At 37.8% G+C, this 22,213-nt stretch overlaps 1 long non-coding RNA gene across 4 annotated transcripts in view; it reads right to left on the bottom strand.

The window, feature by feature from the left end:
- LOC136792033 (uncharacterized) overlaps nt 1–22,213 on the bottom strand; it is a 78,818-nt gene that overhangs the window by 15,149 nt on the left and 41,456 nt on the right. For 3 of the 4 annotated variants that reach the window (XR_010835144.1, XR_010835145.1, XR_010835147.1), the window contains one exon: nt 2,257–2,416. The exons of the other annotated variant lie outside the window; for it this stretch is intronic. This is a non-coding gene — a long non-coding RNA (uncharacterized lncRNA). The remainder of the gene's footprint in view (nt 1–2,256; nt 2,417–22,213) is intronic. 4 annotated transcript variants of the gene reach the window in all.

The raw sequence follows: 22,213 nt of genomic DNA, 5'->3' as shown, positions 1-22,213 counted from the left end.
AATTGCTGAGATTTAAATTCCTTTTATTCAGTTACTAGTTGTATGATCTTAAGAAAGCACCCTATTTTCTCTATGCTTCATCTTTCTCATGTAAAGAGGAATAGAGTAGTAACTATTCATTAGTCTGCATTAAAATTCAAGTCATAGAATTGTCATAAGAATTGAGTCTGTGCATTTAAGGTGCTGATGGATGGTAAGCACTGACAGATAATAAGTTATCATCATCTCTGGCTCCATGAACTTTCTTTACATTTAGGAATATCTCAGCATCTCCTCTAGGTATAAGTTTTCAGTGGCAGACTTGATAAGTGTCTCATCAAGAACAAGACTGAGATAGACTTTAATATACCTCGAATGATCCAACAGGGTTGGATGTGGGCTGAATTTATAGTTGTAGCTCATCACAAAAAGAAGCAAAGTATTTGGAGAAAAAATTTTGAAAAAAATCTTTTACAGAGCTTCACACAAATAAAGAGACTAAAGCAAGGAAAATGTATTAGTTTGCTAGGGCTGCTGTAACCAAGTACTACAAATGGATAGTTTAAACAGCAGAAATTTAGTTTTTCACAGTTCTGGAGGCTGGACATTTGTGTTTCCTCTTTTATCCTTTTTGGTGGCCCTGCCCACCACAGCCCCCTCTGGGGGGCCAGTCCTCTCATCTGGCTAGCATCAATTTGATCACACAGAAAAAGCCTAATTCCTACCAACGTGCAAGCAACTTAAAATGTTACCTGTCGATCCAATAATGGACTTCTTACCCAGGTAGTACCACCAAACTATGAACTATTTGACTCCCAATAGGAGGAAGATCTGAAAGCCCAACTTATTTACAAAAAAGTTTGCCAGCCCTGATTTGACCTTCAGTACCCTGCCAGGAGCATGTCTTCTGCTACCAGTTGTCCCATTGATACCTGCAAAACTAAGCTTCATGCTGCAGGGCCTGGGCGGGGGGCCCTTCTGACCTGTCTCTGCTGGGCCCCCCTCCACGTGAGTGGGTTCCAGTAAGAACCAGAAGTTACTTCTTCTAGGCATGGTACATTTTGATGCAGAAGCAAAGGCAATGATTAACTCTAAAACTGATGTATTTGTCATGAAATTCAGATATTTGCAACAAGCCAGTGAAGGCAATGCATTGGAGAGGAACACGTTTTTGCTAACTCTAATCTTTTCAAGTAGGGAACAAACTGCCTTCATAGCACATCAGTCCTACTAAGATGAAACGTCCTTAATTTGGTAGTTGGTAGAAAATATTTACCAGGAAACTTTCAGTTCACATAACAAGAAGCTTCTAGGTAATTTAGAGTTACTTGTCTTCTCTAATGTGAACTCAGTATTCTTAAAAAGACAAGGCAAGGGTTAGTGCTTCCCTGGGATTTGGCTTCAAGTAATTAATACACGATTGCTACCTTCAACAAGGGACGCAGGCATGGGGTAAAAGTGTTGCCTTAGGGAGACTTTTGTCAAATGGATAATTCAAAAAAGTCATTCCTTTTGAGCTTGGAGTCATTAACTCCTCTAGTTACCAACTGTGAGAGCTATGTTTGAGCTTGTCTTGAAAATTACTTAAAAAAAGGAATAGACAAGGGGCTGTTGACTTGGCTGCCACTTTATTTACACATCTTAAGCAAGAAGCTGCATATACTTGTTTTAAGATCCATTTGGAATCCTACTGGCACTCTCCAGTAATCTCATAGAAGAGTCTGTCTGTGTTAGAATCAGCCTCTGCTAAATGCGGGTTAGACTCAAAAGTTGTTACGGACCTCTCACTGCTGTGGTCTCTCCCATTGCAGAGCACAGGCTCCGGACGCGCAGGCTCAGCGGCCATGGCTCACGGGCCCAGCCGCCCCGTGGCATGTGGGATCTTCCCAGACCGGGGCACGAACCCGTGTCCCCTGCATCGGCAGGCGGACTCTCAACCACTGCGCCACCAGGGAAGCCCCCTTTTTCTTTTTAATTCAGGACAAGCAATATTCAAATACTTGTTCTTACATACTCAATCATTTGAGCAGATCAACTCAAAGGAAACTCTTTTAGGACAAGCTCACTGTCCGGTACTTTGTTCAAAAAGTGATAGCTCATCAAAGTGCTGTTAGGTCTGTTGGTTCTTAGTCAATGGGATGAACATGAGGAAAGGAGAGGGAATTCCAACTATCATAGTATTAGGGGTGTGGGGTAGGTATTTTAGATTTTTAGGGCTGCTGTAACAGAGTAGTACACACACAGGGTAGCTTAAATAACAGAAATGTATTGTCTCACATGTTTGGAAGCTGGGAAGTCTAAAATCAAGGTGTCAGCAGGGTTGGTTCCTTCTGAGGGCTGTGAGGGAAGGATCTATTCCCAGCCTCTCCTTGGCTCATAGATGGCCGTCTTCTCCCTATGTCTTCCTTTTATAAGTGCTCTGTGTCCAAACTTCTCCCTTTATAAAGACACAAGCCATATTGGATTAGGGCCCATCCTAATGACCTCATTTGAACTTGCTTACCTCTATATATATCTCCAAAGAAGTTCACATTTTAAGGTATTAGGTGTTAGAACATCAACATATGAATTTGGCTGGGAGGGGGATGAAATTCAGCCCATAATGTGGGGGAAGTGTGACATTCAGTGAAAACCCATGTAAGGGCCACCCACTGCTGGTGTCTGGTAGCCTCACTGATATGCTCAGTGCAAAAACAAATGCTTTCAGTGTCTCAAAAACAAACCTCCTAGAAGCAAGTCAGATTAAGTTCACTGTGTTCTATTAACTAATACACAGAAGTGCCCAGGACCTTTTGGAAAGATTTTCACCACAAGGTATATAAACCATTAAAAGACTCGGTATTTGAAGGAACATCATTTTAATTATCAGTGACTTTAACTTATATGTTCATACCTCACTCACTGATTTTTCATTCTGAATAACTGAGGTTCCTGTATTTAAAATTTTGCTGTAGCCTATTTCATCCTCATCCAGAGGATGCCTAGGACAATGTGTCTGTAGCATAGAGTAGTGAAGACAATTTTAATGACACTTTTGTTAAGACTGACATATCTGCCTCTTAAAATCAGGGTTACTTTGGACAGGTGACTTAACCTCTCTGTGCTTCTCTTTCCTTGTCTGTAACATAGCTTAGTAATAGAGTTGAAGAGTCAGATGAGATAATGGCAGGTAAGCTCTTAGTTTGGGACCTGGCACAGAGTAGATGCTCAATAAATCGTAGCTGCTCCAACTTTATTATAGTTTGTATCTTTATAAACCAAGATTGTGGATCAGAGGCCAGGTCTTCAGTGTCGACAGGCTGAGAGCAGGTGGGGAGGGCCACCTATCATGAAGGGGAGCTTCCCGAGTCGGAGGGGGTACTTTATAAGCTGGGTGATGCTGAGGAGAGGGAAATGATAAAAGGTTGTGATGTGACCCATGCTCCCAACATCCTGCACGTCTCTATAAACTGCACACGTCACAGTATCACTGATATGACTGAACTTCCTGTGGAAGTTAGCATGAAATGGTCGTTGGCACCAATCTGGTATTAGAGTACAGGGTTGAGACAGAAAGTCAGAAGGGAGGAGAAAAAGAGGAATCCGTGAGTAAATAAGAGCTGAAATTCAGAGTATTCCACCCTTTAATCCCCTACAAATAAATAAGTGATTGAGTGAAGCCCATGTTGTTTATGATAAGATATATCTATTGATAGAAAATGAGAAAACTCTCCTCAATCTTGTTGCTTTCAATATTCTGTAGCATAATTAAGCCCTTACTTAATTATCAATTTTCCTTCTATTCTCTTGGCTTTCTTTGGTTCTCTTGGTTGTTTGGGTTTTCATCCACATAATTAGTCTCCCTGTGTAACTTTCTCCCATACAGTGTATGCAACTATACCTATTACTTTCCCTATATTTCTGGCTGCTTTCGATCACTATTAGTCCAACTGGGGAGATACTGCTTAATGGTGAAGTTCACACTGATCAGCAGACAATTCAAGACCACCCAGAATGTTCCTCTAAACCATTTTTCCAGCCTCATTTACCATCATTCCTTACGTCAAACCCTTTAATCAGGGCAAATAAGTGACTTACTGTGCCCCCTGAGTTCCCATTTTCCATGCTGTTGTTTTTTTCTCCCTGGAATAATCCTATTTCTTTCCATCTCTTCTTCACCCTTTCCTCCCCACTTCCCACCCAATGCACACACACAAAACTGGAGCCTCCAACTTCCAGCTCAAAAGACACCACCCCTGCCATCCCAAGAAGAAGTAATTCCACTGGTTTTTCCATGGTATTTCCTTCAGATGCCATCCCACACCTCATCTAACAGTATTTTCAGTCTTATTCTTAATGATTTGCATGGTGAGACTGAAGCTCCCCACTCCCCAGAGCCTAGCTCACTGCCTGACATAGAGGGGCAACTCGATACAGGTTTTAGTAGAGGGAGAAATGAAGGGATAGGAGTGAATAGTAACAGGGAAAATCCCGAACATCAAATAATCCCAAAGTAATCTATATATGACTTTGGAATGTATTTTATACACACATTCAGAGAACATCAAACACAAAACTTCAAACACAGCAATGAAGCCAGCCTGTGCAGATCCCAGTTGGGTGGGGTGGCCTGGAAAAAGGGTGGGAATCCTAACAGGAAGGGAGGAACATCTCACCAGGCAACTGCCCTTTGCCAGCCTCGATGGCTTATCTAGAAATCAGAGAGACTCCACATGACTTAGAGCTCAAGGGTATAGGGCTGGGTAACTAACAACTGACTGTAATGCCTTTGGAAATGGAAGTGCTATGCAAATGCTAAATTATAATAGAAAATAATCATCTTCCATTATCTTCTCTAAAGATGTAAGTGACATACTCTTAAATCTAAAGTGGGTTCAAGAAACAGCAGTTAGTTTAACAGGGAGGTGTAGCAAATGATCATGCAAACCCATTCAGCTTCCTAAACGCAATTACACTGCTGACCATCAGCCCTGAAAACAAATTACACTAATGACAGGGAACGGTAATTAGAATGTTTTTAGAAAATTACTTGGAAACAAAATTGTCAACAAAGACCACTCAAATATAGCTGTAAACAGCTTAAATAACAGAATATTGCAGTGGCCTAGGCCCCAACTGACATGAAGAAGATGTTAAACACATTCCAGGTCCCAAATCACTGTCTTCCAAGTGCTTATGTACGTTGTTTTTAACCTCAGTCTTTCGGGGTCATTCTAAATGAGGTGGAGAGCCAAGTGCCCTTGAACATTCTACTGTTTAGTAAAGTCTTATCCGGGTTCACTCATATATTCTGGATAAGTCTCCCTTTCCCCTCTCCTTTGCAGTCTTTGTTATCTTTGGCATTCGTTTTTGAAAAACATGCGCCTCACTTGGAACAAATCCATTAAAGCAAACAACCTTAAAACTTTCCCAACAGACCCCACTGCTGCAATCCGCAGGTGGCCCCGATCCTGGGGAACCCAGCTCCCAGGGCTTACAGTGCTTGCAGAGATCCTGGAGAAAGAGTTTCTTTTTAGCTATAATAGAATCTGACATTTACATATCTCAATTTTAATTCCCTGCAGACTAGTGCAGCTCAAGCCTGTGATAAGCAAGTGGGGGGATGGAGTATAGAGGAAAAAAAACAGGCGTGGGTAGAGGAGGGTATGGAACAGGAGACAAAGGACGCCCTGCAAGCCTTGAAATTGAAACATGTTCTCATCCTGTTTCATTAGTAACAGAGCAAAACCACAGAAATTTGAGGAGGGAATTGCTTCTATAAAAAGTTGCCACTTTTTTTTTTCCAGAAAAGCTCAAGTTTAACTCCTCATTTATTGCCTATAATGGAAGACTGAGCAATTCCTTGCAGTTGTGTGTATCTGTGTGTGTTTTAAGGCAAAACAAGTACCAAAAATATTTTTTAATAAGAAACCATACTCCGTGGAATTCTTTCTGAAATGTGTATTCCACATGCTTCTCTGACTAGACAGCATCCCAAAGAGGGTGTCTTGCAATTGAGGGCTCCAGTGTCATTATTAGAGCCAACTGCCATAGAAAATGCTGGAATATAGTTATGCTTGGCACCTAATATTAAATCATTTTCAAAATGTTTTAGTCCACTTTGGGGTGGTTTTCTCTACCTCTGGACTTTACTGTCAGGCTGGCAGATGTCACTATCCACTTTTCAATTTCCTGCTTCTCACATGCTGTGGCCTAAAACTCTAACTTGTTAGAATTGTGGCAAGAACGAATCTAACTGGCTTTTAGTAGGAGCCTGTGAGTTAAGTGACAGTCACTGCTTGCTAGACTCCTTTTTACTTTTATCTGTATCCTGACCACATTCCAAAGATTTGAGCTGACTGTATAAATGGGGTACCACTGAAATTAATAAAAGGTGCTAATTATAGCAGAGAATTTAGGCATCTGATAGAGATTTATATGAGATACCCAGATTACACATAACTTTTGTTCAATTTTCTGACTTTTAATTTCATATTTTCAGGATGATATAATATGTTAACATCCTATTTATTTTTAATTAATTTGTAAAATTTCCACTAATAGGATGAATATAATTCTATTACAGAGAATTTGTTACACAGAGAAAATAAACAACCCCCAAACCTGTAGTTCCTATCACCCTAACACTACCATGCTTTGCACTTTGGTGTACTTCTTTTGATATGCATGCTTTTCCTATGCATGCTTTTGCAAACATACTGACATTTGCTGTACAAGTTTACATCCTAGATTTTTTTTTTTTAATTTATTGAAGTATAGTTGATTTACAATGATTCAGGTGTACAGCAAAGTGATTCAGTTATACGTGCACATATATACTTATTCTTTTTCAGATTCTTTTCCATTTAGGTTATTACAAGATATTGAATATAGTTCCCTCTGATATACAGTAGGTCCTTGTTGTCTATTTTATATATAGTAGTTTGTATTTGTTAATCCAGGATTCCCAATTTATCCCTAGCCCCTTTCCCTTTGGTATTTGTCGTGTAAATAAGTTTACTTGTACCATTTTCTTTTTTTAGATTCCACATATAGGTGATACCATATGATATTTTGTCTTTCTCTGACTTCATTTAGTATGATAATCTCTAGGTCCATCCATGTGGCTACATTCTTTTTTATGGTTGAGTAATATTCCATCCCATATTGATAGATAGATAGATAGATGTATATATATCTTTTTTATCCATTCATCTGTCGATGGACATTTAGGCTGCTTCCATGTCTTGGCTTTTGTAAATAGTGCTATAAACTATTTACAAAAGATGTGTGCATCTTTTCAAATTAGAGTTTTCATCTTTTCCAGATATATGCCCGGGAATGGGATTGCTGGATTGTATGGTAAACTCTTTTTTTTTTTTTTTTTTTTTTGCGGTACACGGGCCTCTCACTGTTGTGGCCTCTCCCGTTACGGAGCACAGGCTCCAGACGCACAGGCTCAGCGGCCATGGTTCACGGGCCTAGCCGCTCTGTGGCATGTGGGATCCTCCCGGACCGGGGCACGAACCTGCGTCCCCTGCATTGGCAGGCGGACTCCCAACCACTGCGCCACCAGGGAAGCCCTATTTTTAGTTTTTTAAGGAATCTCTATACTGTTCTCTATAGTGGCTGCACCAATTTACATTCCCACCAACAGTGTAGGAGGGTTCCCTTTTCTCCACACCCTCTCCAGCATTTATTGCTTGTAGACTTTTTGATGGAGGCCATTCTTACTGGTGTGAGGTGATACCTCATTGTAGTTTTGATTCGTATTTCTCTGATAATTAGTGATGTTAAGCATCTTTTCATGTGCCTGTTGGTCATCTGTATGTCTTTCTTGGAGAAATGTCTACTTAGGTTTTCTACCCATTTTTTGATTGGGTTGTTTTATATTTTTGATATTGAGCTGTATAAGCTGTTTGTATACTTTGGAAATGAAGCCCTTGTCAGTCACATTGTTTGCAAATATATTCTTGCATTCCATAGGTTTTCTTTTAGTTTTGTTTATGGTTTCCTTTGCTGTGCAAAAGCTTTTAAGTTTAATTAGGTCCCATTTGTTTATTTTTGCTTTTGTTTCCATTACTGTAGGAGAGGGGTCCAAAGAAATATTGCTGTGATTTATGTCACAGAGTGTTCTGTCTGTGTTTTCCTCTAGGAGTATAGTATCCAGTCTTATGTTTAGGTCTTTAATCCATTTTGAGTTATTTTTGTATAGGGTATTAAAGAATGTTCTAGTTTCATCTTTTACATGTAGTTGTTCAGTTTTCCCAGCACCACTTATTGAAGAGACTGTCTTTTCTCCATTGTATATTCTTGCCTCCTTTGTCACAGGTTAATTGACCATGGGTGCATGGGTTTATTTCTGGGCTTTCTAGCCTGTTCCATTGATCTGTGTGTCTGTTTTTGTGCCAGTACCATACTGTTTGGATGACTGTAGCTTCGTAGTATAGTCTGAGGTCAGGGAGCCTGATTCCTCCAGTTCCATTCTTCTTTTGCAAGATCGTTTTGGCTATTCAGGGTCTTTTGTGTTTCTGTACAAATTAAAAATTTTTTGTTCTAGTTCCATTGACAATTTGATAGGGACTGCATTGAATCTGTAGATTGACTTAAGTAGTATAGTCATTCTGACAATACTGATTCTTCCAATGCAAGAACAACCATATATCTTTCCATCTGTGTCATCTTTGATTTCTTTCATCAGCATCTTATGGTTTTTGGAGTAAAGGTCTTTGGCCTCCTTTGGTAGGTTTATTCCTAGGTAATTTTATTCTTTTTGATGCGATGGTAAATGCGATTGTTTCTTTCTCTTTCTGATCTTTTGTTGTTAGTGTATAGAAATGCAACAGATTTGTGTATATTAATTTTGTATCCTGCAGCTTTACCGAATTCACTAATGAGCTCCAGTAGTTTTTTGGTGGAGTCTTTAGGATTTTCTATGTTTAGCATCATGTCATCTGCAAACAATGACAGTTTTACTTCTTCCTTTGCAGTTTGGATTCCTTTATTTTTTTCTGATTGCTGTGGCTAGGACTTCCAAAACTATGTTGAATAAAAGTGATGAGAGCAGACATCCTTGTCTTGTTCCTGCTCTTAGAGGAAATGCTTTCAGCTTTTCACCATTATAATAATAGCTGTGGGTTTGTCATATATGGTCTTTATTATGTTGAGGTAGGTTCTGTCCATACCCACTTTCTGGAGAGTTTTTATTATAAATGGGTGTTGAATTTTATCAAAAAGCCTTTTCTGCATCAATTGAGATGATCATATGCTTTTTATTCTTCAATTTGTTAATGTGGTATATATCACATTGTTTGATTTGCAGATATTGAAAAATCCTTGCATCCCTGGGATAAATCTAAATTTTGTGGTGTATGAGCCTTTTTAAAAAATTTATTTTATTCACATGTAGTTGATTTACAATTTTGTATTAATTTTTGTTGTACAACAAAGTGATTCAGTTATATTTACATTCTTTTTCATATTCTTTTCCATTATGGTTTATCACAGGATATTGAATATAGTTCCCTGTGCTACACAGTAGGACCTTGTTGTTTATCCATTTTAAATGTAATAGTTTGCATCTACCAACCCCAAACTCCCAGTCCATCCCTCTCCCTCCCCCCCAACCAGTTGGCAGCCACAAGTCTGTTCTCTATGTCTGTGAGTCTGTTTCTGTTTTGTAGATAGGTTCACTTGTGCCATATTTTAGATTCTACATATAAGTGATATCATATAGTATTTGTCTATTTCTCTTACTTCACTATGATAATCTCTAGGTCCATCCGTGTTGCTGTAAATGGCATTATTTCATTCTTTCTTTTTAATGCTGAGAGTAATATTCCATTGTATATACGTACCACATCTCTCTTTTTATCCATTCATCTATTGATGGACATTTAAGTTGTTTCCATGTCTTGGCTACTGTAAATAGTGCTGTTATAAATATAGGGGTGCATGTTATCTTTTTGAATTATGGTTTTGTCTGGATATATGCCCAGGAGTGGGATTGCTGGATCATATGGTTATACTATTTTTAGTTTTTTGAGGAACCTCCATACTGTTTTCCCTAGTGGCTGCACCTATTTACATTCCCTGCAGTGTAAGTGGGTTCCCTTTCCTGGATGAGCTTTTTAATTGATCGTTGGATTCAGTTTGCTGGATTCAGTTTGTTAGTATTTTGTTGAGGACTTTTGCATCTGTGTTCATCAGTGATATATTGGCCTGTAATTTTCTTTTTTTGTAGTATTTCTGTCTGGTTTTGGTATCAGGGTGATGGTGGCCTCATAGAATGAGTTCAGAAGTGTACCTCTGCCTGCAATTTTTTAAACTAATTTCAGAAACAGGTGTTAACTCTTTTAAAAATATTTGGTAGAATCCACCTGTGAAGCTATCTGGTTTTAGACTTTTGTTTGTTGGGAGTTTTTAAATTACTGATGAAATTTCAGTACTGGTGACTGGTCTGTTCATATTTTCTATTTCTTCCTGGTTCAGTCTTGGGAGATTGTACCTTTCTACGAATTTGTCCATTTCTTCTAGGTTGTCCATTTTATTGGCATAGAGCTGATCATAGTAGTCTCTTATGACCCTTTGTATTTCTACATCCTGTTTTTAAAATGTACTATCTCATAACTATTTTCCTTGTTGCTATATATATATATATATATATATATCTTCATGATTATCCTTTTAATGACAACAGATTATTCCACTGAGTAGCTATATAATCATTTACTTATTTTCTTATTATTATTGAAACTTTAGATTATTTTCAATTTTTTACTATTATAATAACCCTGCCATAAACACCTTCCTGAACACAGCTTTTGCTTGATTGATTGATTGACTTGGGATTTTTATCTTTAGGAGTCTCACAAGTAAAATTACTTAGAACCAAGTCTTAGAAAAGGAAATTTTTGGATAGATATTGGTAACCATGGACAGCAACTGAGAGCAACTCCAAACAAGGTGGCATGAATCCCAGAGATGAGTGGTATTGGGCTAGGGAAGTGTGTTTCACAGCTCTGCTGCTACACTTCTCAAGTATACATACTGCTCTACAATGGTAACAAAGGCTTTGGAATGTTTTAAATAAGATAATGTGAAAAGCATACTTGAACCATTGTTGAAATGTGGCAGCTATGTGGAGAAATCTGTATCATAGCAGCAGTACACCTGTGTTCAGGTTGATTCACGGGAGGGAAAAAGGGAAAGAACTAGGTTGAGAGAACTTTTACTAAGGTAAGAGTTCTTTCTGGATGAACACGAGGCTAATGAGCAATTTCCTTATACTTTTGTCTTTACTGGATGCCACATGAACGCACTGGGATGATTTTGGCAAGTAACAGAAGATCCAAATAAAAGCCTCAACAGGAAGGGGTTTATTATTTCACATAACAAAAATCCACAAGGATTAGGAATAATAATTTATTCAAGAAATAACATTAAGGACTAAGTCCCAGGTATTGTGCTATGCTCTTAACATGTATTAACTCATTTATTCCCTTATATAAAGCTCATGATGTGTCCCCACCTTGAGATGAGGCAACTGAGGCATGGAGAGTTTAATTATTATTAAAGTCTACACAAATATTAGGTGTAAGATCCAGAATTTAAACCCAAGCTGTCCAGCTCCAGATACTACTCGTTTAACTATTATAATATGACTCTTCTCAAATAGTTAATTCATTGGTTCTATAATTTCATAAATGATAGAAAACCCCAATTCAAGCATGCCCCTTGATTTACAGTTGGTGTACATTCTGATTGGTTGGTGCCTGTAGTGTACTGGTTTTAACTATTTGCCGTATCACTCCTGGATGTAGGTAATTTCCAGCTTTCTACTTTGTCATCTTTATCACATTGACAGTGTCTTCCTTCATGGTTGAGAGAAGTTCATTAACTTGAGGAATCACAGGTATGATGATGTCCAGCAAAGATAAGTTAGACATTTTCTTTCTCTTCTCTTAGAATTTATTACTTAGCTTCTTAAAAAGTATAACATACATACACAAATCTTAAACAGTCAGAGGATTTAATTCTTTTCTGGAAGGCAGAGAGCCAACACAAGTTGACCTGGAAATATCCTAAGGGTGGATCCTAGGCTTTGTTAGGCTTGATCTTTTCATGGTTTGTTCCGACTCTCATGGTAGAGTCGTCTGGGGTCTCAGCAATATTAGGGGCCTTCAATCATGTTGGGCCTCAAACTTCAACCTCTGTTTTCTCATCCTCTTTGAAAACTCCAAACCTGAACTTTTTCCAGGCCAGAGAGATCATCTCTGTGCTGGGCTGTCACTTTCTGCTACGCCTTCACTCCCCACACCATTAATGGGTAGAATTAGAGCATCCTGATGGAGGAAAAAAAAAATGCAGGGCTTCTTTCAGTTTGTCTCCTCTCTCCAGAAATTTGGCCAAGCAAGTCCTATTTGCCTTCAGTGTTCTATTATGGCTTTCAATGGATGGTTTAAATATTTTGCTCATCCTTCATAAGGAGGGGAAAGTCTAACCAGAAAACCCTCAACAGAATACCTCTTGAGTCCCAATGGCAGGGGTTTCCTAAGTGAGTCAGTGACAAGGGGAAGAGACCATCATATATAGTTTAGACCGACTTGGGCACATGGGACATCTAAGCCAAACTGAGACTCTGTCAGAAAAAAGGAGGGGAACTGGGATTCCAGACTGTCTATTTGTATGACAATGGCTTTCCTTACAAGGACTATCACATGTTGGGATTATATGGGGCTCTCCACAATCTTAATCTTCTCCAGATAAACCCACCTTCTGATATAGGAGCTTCTTCTTTGCTTTGACTCTGTTAGTTTACAAGCTCCTCTGGACTGGTGCTCTGCCTCTCTTTGTATCCCAAATATTAAATGTGGCTAAAATCTAGAAAAGAGAGGTTCCATTATGACTCATTTGATTTAAAATGCAAGTTTCATGTGAAACCAAAATAACATTAAAATTTGTGTTACACGGCTGAGCCCGTGAGCCATGGCCACTGAGCCTGCGCGTCCAGAGCCTGTGCTCTGCAATGGGAGAGGCCACAACAGTGAGAGGCCCGCGTACCACAAAAAAAAAAAAAAAAAAAAAAAAAAAAAAAAAAATTGTTACAGTGCATCACAAAACATGAAAATAATAATTTCCTCCTCAATACCGATAACTCCAAAAGCTATTTTAAACATTTCTATGGGAAGTTTGTATTATAGAAACCTATATAAATTATTTACAATTGGTTATATGTATACTTTTGTTTTAAAAAAGTAGTTAGTTTCCTGGACAAGATGGTGGAGTAGAAGGAACTTGAGCTCACCTCCTCTCACGAGCATACCAAAGTCACAACTAACTGCTGAATGAGACTGGAACCTACCAAGAAAGATATCCTATATCCAAAGACATAAATAAGAAACCACAGCAAGACAGTGGGAGGGGTGCACTTGTGATATAATCCCATACCCCCCCAGATGGGCGACCCACAGACTGGAGAATAATTATATTGCAAAAGTTCTCCCACAGGAGTGAGATTTCCGAGCCCCACATCAGGCTCCCCAGCCTGGGGGGCGTCTGGCATTGGGAGAAGGAGCCCCCAGAGCATTTGGCTTTGAAGGCCAGCAGGGCTTCATTACAGGAGCTCCACAGGACTGGGGGAAACAGACTCCACTCTTGGGAGGGTGCACACAACGTCTCGTGTGCACCAGGACCCAGGGAAAAAGCAGTGATTTCACAGGAGCCTGGGCCAGACCTACCTGCTGGTCTTACAGGGCCTCCTGGGGAGGCAGGGGGTGGCTGTGGCTCACTCTGGGGTCATAAAAGCTGCTGGTGGATATATCAGGGAGTGTTCATCTACTGAACTCTTGTTGGAGGCAGAGGGCCTGAGATAATATTGGAAGAGATAATAGCTGAAAACTTCCCTAACACAGGAAAGTAAACAGCCACCCAAGTCCAGGAAGTGCAGGGTGTCCCATACAGTATTAACCCAAGGAGGAACATGCCAAGACAAAGTAATCAAACTGACAAAAGTTAAAGAGAAACTATTAAAAGCAACAAGGGGAAAGCAACAAATATCATACAAGGGAATCCCAATAAGGTTATTAGCTGATTTTTCAAAAGAAACTCTGCAAGCCAGAAGGGAGTGGGATGATATATTTAAAGTGATGAAAGGGAAAAACTTACAATCAAGAATACTCTACCCAGCAAGGTGGATTTGATGGAGAAATCAAAAGCTTTACAGACAAGCAAAAGCTAAGAGAATTCAGCACCACCAAACTGGCTTTACAACAAATGCTAAAGGAACTTTTCTAGGCAGAAAGAAAAGGCCACAACTAGAAACAAGAAAATTGCAAAATGGGAAAGCGCACCAGAAATGGCAAACATACAGTAAAGGTAGGAAATCATCCACAGACAAATATGATATCAAAACCAGTAATCATTAGAGGAGGAGAGTAAAAATACAGGATATTTAAAATGCATTTGAAATTAAGAGACCAGCAACTCAAAACAATCATGTGTATATACATATGCATATGTATATACATATATACACATATATATATGTGTGTATATAGATATGTGTGTGTATGTATGTGTATATATATATATGCTGCTATATCAAAACCTCATGGGAACCACTGAACAAAAATCTATAATAGATATACACAGAAAAAAGAAAAAAGAATCCAAAAACAACACTAAAGATATCATCAAATCACAAGAGAAGAAAAGAGGAAGAGAAGAAAAAAGACCTATAAAAACAAATCCAAAACAATTAACAAAATGGCAATAAGACCAGACATATCAATAAATCACTTAAATGTAAACAGATTAAATGCTCCTACCAAAAGACACAGACTGGCTGAATGGATACAAAAACAAGACCCATATGTATGCTGTTTACAAGAGACCCCACTTCAGATCTAGAGACACATAAAGATTGAAAGTGAGAGGATGGAAAAAGGTATTCAAATGGAAATTAAAAGAAAATGGAGTAGCAATACTCATATCAGATGAAATAGACTCTAAAATAAAGACTGCTACAAGAAACAAAGGACATATTATCCCTTGATAATGATCAAGGGATCAATCCAAGAAGATAAACAATTGTAAATATATATGCACCCAACATAGGAGCACCTCAATATATAAGGCAAATATTAACAGGCATAAAATAAGAAATTGACAGTAACACAGTAATAGTGGAGGACTTTAACACCCCACTTACATCAATGGACATATCCAGATAGAAAATCAATAAGAACAGACCTTAAATGACACATTTCACCAGATGGACTTAATTGATATTTATAGAGCATTCCATCTGAAAGCAGCAGAATACACATTCTTTTCAAGTGCACATAGAACATTCTCCAGGATAGATCACATGCTAACACACAAAGCAAGCCTCAGTAAATTTAGGAAAATTGAAATCATATCAAGTATCTTTTCCGACCACAACAGTATGAAATTAGAAATCAACTACAAAAACACAGACACATGGAGGATACTATGTTTTTAAATATGCTAGTAAACAACCAGTGGATCACTGAAGAAATCAAAGAGGGAATTTAAAAATTACCTAGAGACAAATAAAGATGAAAAAACGACAATCCAAAATGTATGGGATGCAGCAAAAGCAGTTCAAAGAGGGAAGCTTATAGCAATACAAGCTTACCTCAGGAAACAAGAAGAATATCAAATAAACAACCTAACCTTACAAATAAAGCAACTAGAGAAAGAACAAACAAAACCCAAAGTTACTAGAAGGAAAGAAATCATAAAGCTCAGAGCAGAAATACATGAAATAGAGATGAGGAAAACAATAGAACAGATTAATGAAAATAAAAGTTGGTTCTTTGAAAAGATAAACAAATTGATAAACCTTTAGCCAGACTCATCAAAAAAACAACAACAGAGAGTGCTGAAATCAATAAAATTAGAAATGAAACAGAACTTACAACTAACACCACAGAAATACAAAGGGCCATAGGAGACTACCACAAGCAACTATATGCCAATAAAATGGAAAACCTAGAAAAAAATGGACAAATTCTTAGAAAGGTAGTCTCCCAAGACTGAACCAGGAAGAAACAAAATATGAACAGACCAATCACCAGTACTGAAATTGAAACTGTGATTTAAAAACTTCCAACAAACAAAAGTCCAAGACTAGATGGCTTCATAGGTGAATTCTATCAAACATTTAGAGAAGAGTTAACACCTTTCTGAAACTATTCCAAAAAATTACAAAGGAAGGAACGCTCCCAAACTCACTCTATGAGGCTGCTACCACCCTGATACCAAAACCAGACAAAGATAGCACAAAAAAGAAAATTACAGGCCAATATCACTGATGAACACAGACACAAAAATTCTCAACAAAATACTAGCAAACCGAATTCAACAACACATTAAAAGGATCATACACCAGGGTCAAGTGGGATTTATCCCAGGGATGCAAGGATTTTTCAACTGCAAATCAGTGCAATACACATCAACAAACTGAAGAATAAAAACCATATGATCATCTCAATCGATGCAGAAAAAACTTTTGATAAAAGTCAACACTGATTATGATAAAAAGTTTACAGAAATTGGGCATAGAAGGGACATACCTCAACATAACAAAGGCCATAAATCACAAACCTACAGCTAACATTATACAGATGAAAAGCTGAAAGCATTTCCTTTAAGATCAGGAATAAGACAAGGATACCCATTCTCCCTACTTTTATTCAACATGGTTTTACAAGTCCTAGCCCCAGCGATCAGACAAGAGAAAGAAATAAAAAGAATCCAAATTGGAAAAGAAGTAAAACTGTCACTGTTTGCAGACGACATGATACTATACACAGAAAATGCAAAAGATGCTACAAGAAAACTACTAGAGCTCATCAATGAATTCAGTAAAGTTGCAGGATACAAAATTAACACACAGAAATCTCTTACATTTCTATACACTAACAAAAGATCAGAAAGAGAAATTAAGGAAACAATTTACCATTACATCAAAAGAATAAGATACATAGGAATAAACCTACCCAAGGAGGCAAAAGACCTGTACTCCAAAAACTATAAGACACTGATGAAAGAAATTAAAGATGACACAAACAGTTGGAAAGATATACTGTGTTTTTGTATAGGAAGAATCAATATTGTCAAAACTATATGACCATACTCCCCAAGGCAACCTACATGTTCAATGCAATCCTGATCCAATTACCAATGGTATTTTTTGCAGAACTGGAACAAACAAATTTGTAATTTGTATGGAAACACAGAAGACCCCCAAAAGCCAAAACAATCTTGAGAAAGAAATACGGAGCTGGAGGAATCAGGCTCCATGACTTCAGACTACAAAGCTATAGTAATCCAGACAGTATGGTACTGGCACAAAAACAGAAATATAGATCAATGGAGCAGGATAGAAAGTCCAGACATAAACCCACACACCTATGGTTAACCTATGACAAAGGAGGCAAGGATATACAACGGAGAAAAGACAGTCTCTTCAATAGTGGTGCTGGGAAAACTGGACAGCTACATGTAAAAGAATGAAATTAGAACATTCTCTAACACCATACATAATCAAAAATACCCCTCAAAATGAATTAAAGACCTAAGTGTAAGACCAGATACTATATAACTTCTAAAGGAAAACACAGGCAGAACACTCTTTGACGTAAGTCACGGCAATATTTCTTTGGATCTGTCTCCTAGAGTAATGGAAACAAAAGCAAAAATAAACAAATGAGATCTAATTTATTTATTTATTTTTTGCGTTACATGGGCCTCTCACTGTTGTGGCCTCTCCCGTTGCGGAGCACAGGCCCTGGACGCGCAGGCTCAGCGGCCATGGCTCACAGGCCCAGCTGCTCCGCGGCATGTGGGATCTTTCCAGACCAGGGCACGAACCCGTGTCCCCTGCATCAGCAGGCGGACTCTCAACCACTGCGCCACCAGGGAAGCCCATGAGATCTAATTAAACTTAAAAGCTTTTGCCCAGCAAAGGAAGCCATAAACAAAATGAAAAGAAAACCTATGGAATGGGAGAAGATATTTGCAAACTAGGATAGACAACAGATTAATCTCCAAACAACTCATACAGCTCGATATCAAGAAAAAAAAAATCAGTCAAAATATGGCCAGAAGATATAAAGACATTTCTCCAAAAAAGACATACAGATGGCCAAAAGGCACATGAAAAGATGCTCAACACTGCCAATTATTAGAGAAATGCAAATCGAAACTACAATGAGGTGTCACCTCACACCCATCAGAATGGCTGTCATCAAAAGGTCTACAAATAAATTCTTGAGAGAGTGTGGAGAAAAGGGACCACTCCTACACTGTTGGTGGGATTGTAAATTGGTATAGCCACTATGAAGAACAGCATGGAGATTCCTTAAAAAACTAAAAATATAGCTACTATATGATCCGTCAGTACCACTCCTAGGCATATATCTGGAGAAAACCATAATTCGAAAAGACACATGCACCCAAATGTTCACTGCAGCACTATTTTCAATAAAGACATGGAAGCAACCTAAATGTCCATCAACAGATAAATGCATAAAGAAGATGTGGTATATATACACAATAGAATATTACTCAGCCATAAAAAAAGACTGAAATAATGCCATTTGCAGCAACATGGATGGACCTAGAGATTATCATACTAAATGAAATAAGCCAGAGAAAGACAAATATCATATGATATCACTTATATGTGGAATATAAAAACTGATACAAATGAACTTATATACAAAACAGAAATAGACTCACAGACATAGAAAACAAATGTATGGTTATCAAAGTGGAGGGGGGAGGATAAATTAGGAGTTTAACATATACACACTGCTATATTTAACAGATAACCAACAAGAAACTACTGTATAGCAGAGGGAACTATACTCAATATTTTGTAGTAACTTATAAGGGAAAATAATCTAAAAAATAATTATATATATATATATATATATATATAGTGAATCACTTTGCTGTACACCTGAAACAACATTGTAAAATCAACTATACTTCAATTTTAAAGGAAGTACTTGGCCATTATAGGATGTCTGGAAAATTACAGAAATGCACAAAGAAGAAAACAAAATTAACTTCAATCTCACCATCTTGGGATATACCTTGTTAACTTTTGGAGAATATCCATATGACATTTTTTCCCCTGTCTCTGTGTGTGTGTGCACACAATTAAAACAGTTTTAACACTGTGGGCATTTTATACACTTTGAAAACAAACTCTGTTTAAATCTTTATTGATTTTTTTTAAGATATAGACAAAACTATAATATTAGATTATCTGAATATTAGGACTTTTCATATAATAAACATGTTGTAAAAGTGATAATTCCTTGATCCTATTTTGACAGTGTTTTTCTCCATTTAAATCATATGATCACACATCCTGGGAGTTTTGAAGAAAAAAATAAAATAAAATTTTATGAGAGTCAGGTCACAATGAAAACAAACAAGGAATTCAAGAATGACTTCACAGCAAACCTTTAAGATCAAATTGTGACATTTCCAGACTGAGAATCCAGAGCTCTAAACCCTCCTCCTGTTTTATTTCGCTAACATCTGAAGACTGTTGGTGGTCTCATAAGGGAAACCTGGATAGAGAGAGGAACTAGACAACATCAGGGAATATTCTAGGAAAAGAAAAACATGATCTTCCTTCTACCAGAAAATGTAGCTGCTCAGCCAAATTAGTCTTTGCTTGTGCAAACCAGTTATTGGGGTGGAAAAATAAAATATTAAAACTTTATTTTTATTTCTTCATTTAAAAAATTTATATTTTCTGTATATATCATATATTTTAATAGAGTAGGATATATGCCTACTTTATAAATTAGTACGTATATGTATATTGAGGTTAACTAAAATTTGTGTATATTTACACAAAAAATATAAAATACAAAATATTTCCATGATAGGAGTACACAGTTAAAACATTTAGAAATCACCATTTATCATCCTTCAAAATCACTTCTTTATTGGAGTCTGAGATTTTAAGTGCTGGAGAATCATGTATCCTCAATGGAAAATACACTGTTTAAAAAGTTTATGTATGTCTTTTAACAACTGAACTAATTACTGAATGGAGTTGAAGGAAGAGGACCCTCTTTCCCAACCCCTTTGCTGTGCTAATGGAGAACAGATTCATTCACTCATTCAGCATGTAATTGAGTGCCACTCCTTGGAGAGCACCGTCCTGGGCACAGTCAAGGGAACAGAATGGATTAAGACATGGTCCAGGTGATAATCTATCATTCAAGGAGAAGTAAGGAGGGAGCTCTTAGTTCAGATTGGGGGTATTGGGAAGACGCTTTCCAAGTGGGAGAGATTTCCATAGGCAAGGAAGTGCCAGGCAGTCATGGACGAGGAACCGAGCAGAGCCGTGGAAGTGCAGAAAGTATTTGGTCTGTCGCAGAAAGCCAGTCATTCAAAGAAACAGGATCTCAGGGTACTCAGAGTGATAGAAAGAGCTGTAGACTGGCCTGGAAAGGAGACCATTAACAGTTCTTGGAAACTGTGCTGCGTCTGAGCAAAAAGCCCTGTAAAACCATATTACCATCCCCATTTTTATACTCAGAGAAGCCTGGTCACAAGGTAGGTATAGACCAGAACTGGCCTCCAAGCTAATGTTCTTTTCACTTTTCATTAATAACTCTCAGCCATATAAAAAGAAAAATGCACCACCTCCTAGATTCATGAAAATAAAAACAAAAACAAACAAATGAGAACTAATTAAACTTAAAAGCTTTTGCACAGCAAAGGAAACCATAAACAAAATGAAAAGAAAAACCACAGAATGGGAGAAAATATTTGCAAACAAAGCAACTGACCAGGGAATAATCTCCAAAATATACAAACAGCTCATGCAGCTCAATATCAAAAAAACAAACCCCCCAATCAAAAAATGGGTGGAAGATCTAAATAGACATTTATCCAAAGAAGACATACAGATGGCCAAGTGGCACATGAAAAGATGCTCAACATCACTAATTATTAGAGACATGCAAATCAAAACTGCAGTGAGGTATCATCTCACAATGGTTAGAATGGGCACCATCAGAAAATCTACAAACAACATATGCTGGAGAGGGTATGGAGGAAAGGGAACCCTCTTGCACTGTTGGTGGGAATGTAAATTGGTACAGCCACTATGGAGAACAGCATGGAGATTCCTAAAAAAAACTAAAAACAGAGCTACCATATGATCCAACAATCCCACTCCTGGGCATATATCTGGAGAAAACTGTAATTCGAAAGGATACATGCACCCCAATGTTCATTGCAGCACTATTTACAATAGCCAGGACATGGAAGCAACCTAAATGTCCATCAACAGAGGAATGGATAAAGATGTGGTACATATATAGAATGGAATATTACTCAGCCATAAAAAAAGAACAAAATAATGCCATTTGCAGTGACATGGATGGACCTAGAGCTGGTCATACTGAGTGAAGTAAGTCACACCAAGAAAGACAAATATCATATGATATCGCTTATATGTGGAATCTAAAAGAAATGGTACAAACGAACCTATTTACAAAACAGAAGTTGAGTCACAGATGTAGAAAACAGACTTGTGGTTACCAAGGGAGAAGGGGGGAGGGATAAATGGAGAGATTGGGATTGACATATACACACTACTATATATAGGGTAACAACTAAGAACCTACTGTATAGCGCAGGGAACTCTATTCAGTTCTCTGTAATGACCTATATGGGAATAGAATCTAAAAACGAGTGGACATATGTGTATGTATAACTGACTCACTTTGCTGTACAGCAGAAACTAACATTGTAAATCAACTATAGTCCAATTTAAAAAAAAGAAAAATGCAGTATGAAACGCTTTTCTGCTTTATTGCTTAATCGTCATGTGGGTTTAGCAGAGGTAAGTTGAAACACCTAATAAGACTGTACAGCCCTTTTCTCCTTTTATAATATCAGTCCTTTTAAGTCAATATGTTTGAAAACTTGCTATAGCGCTCACAACGGCAGTCATTAAAGCATGAATGACGGAGACCGAAACCTCTGTACCTGTATATCCCCAATGTCTGACATAGTGCCTAGGCCCTAGCAGGTACCTAATAAATAAGAAGGAAATAAAGCCAGGTTTTCTATTTTCATTTTTAAAGTCCATTAAATTTTATTTCAATCAAGGAAGTTGATTAGAGAAGCATGCACACAAATACATTTGCAATTGATTTACGTCCCTTAACTGTGGATTTGGAAT

Source organism: Kogia breviceps, chromosome 10 (genome assembly GCF_026419965.1).
Source record: "Kogia breviceps isolate mKogBre1 chromosome 10, mKogBre1 haplotype 1, whole genome shotgun sequence".
Classification (NCBI taxonomy): Eukaryota; Metazoa; Chordata; class Mammalia; order Artiodactyla; family Physeteridae; genus Kogia; species Kogia breviceps.
This window is presented reverse-complemented; position numbering and strand designations above follow the sequence as displayed.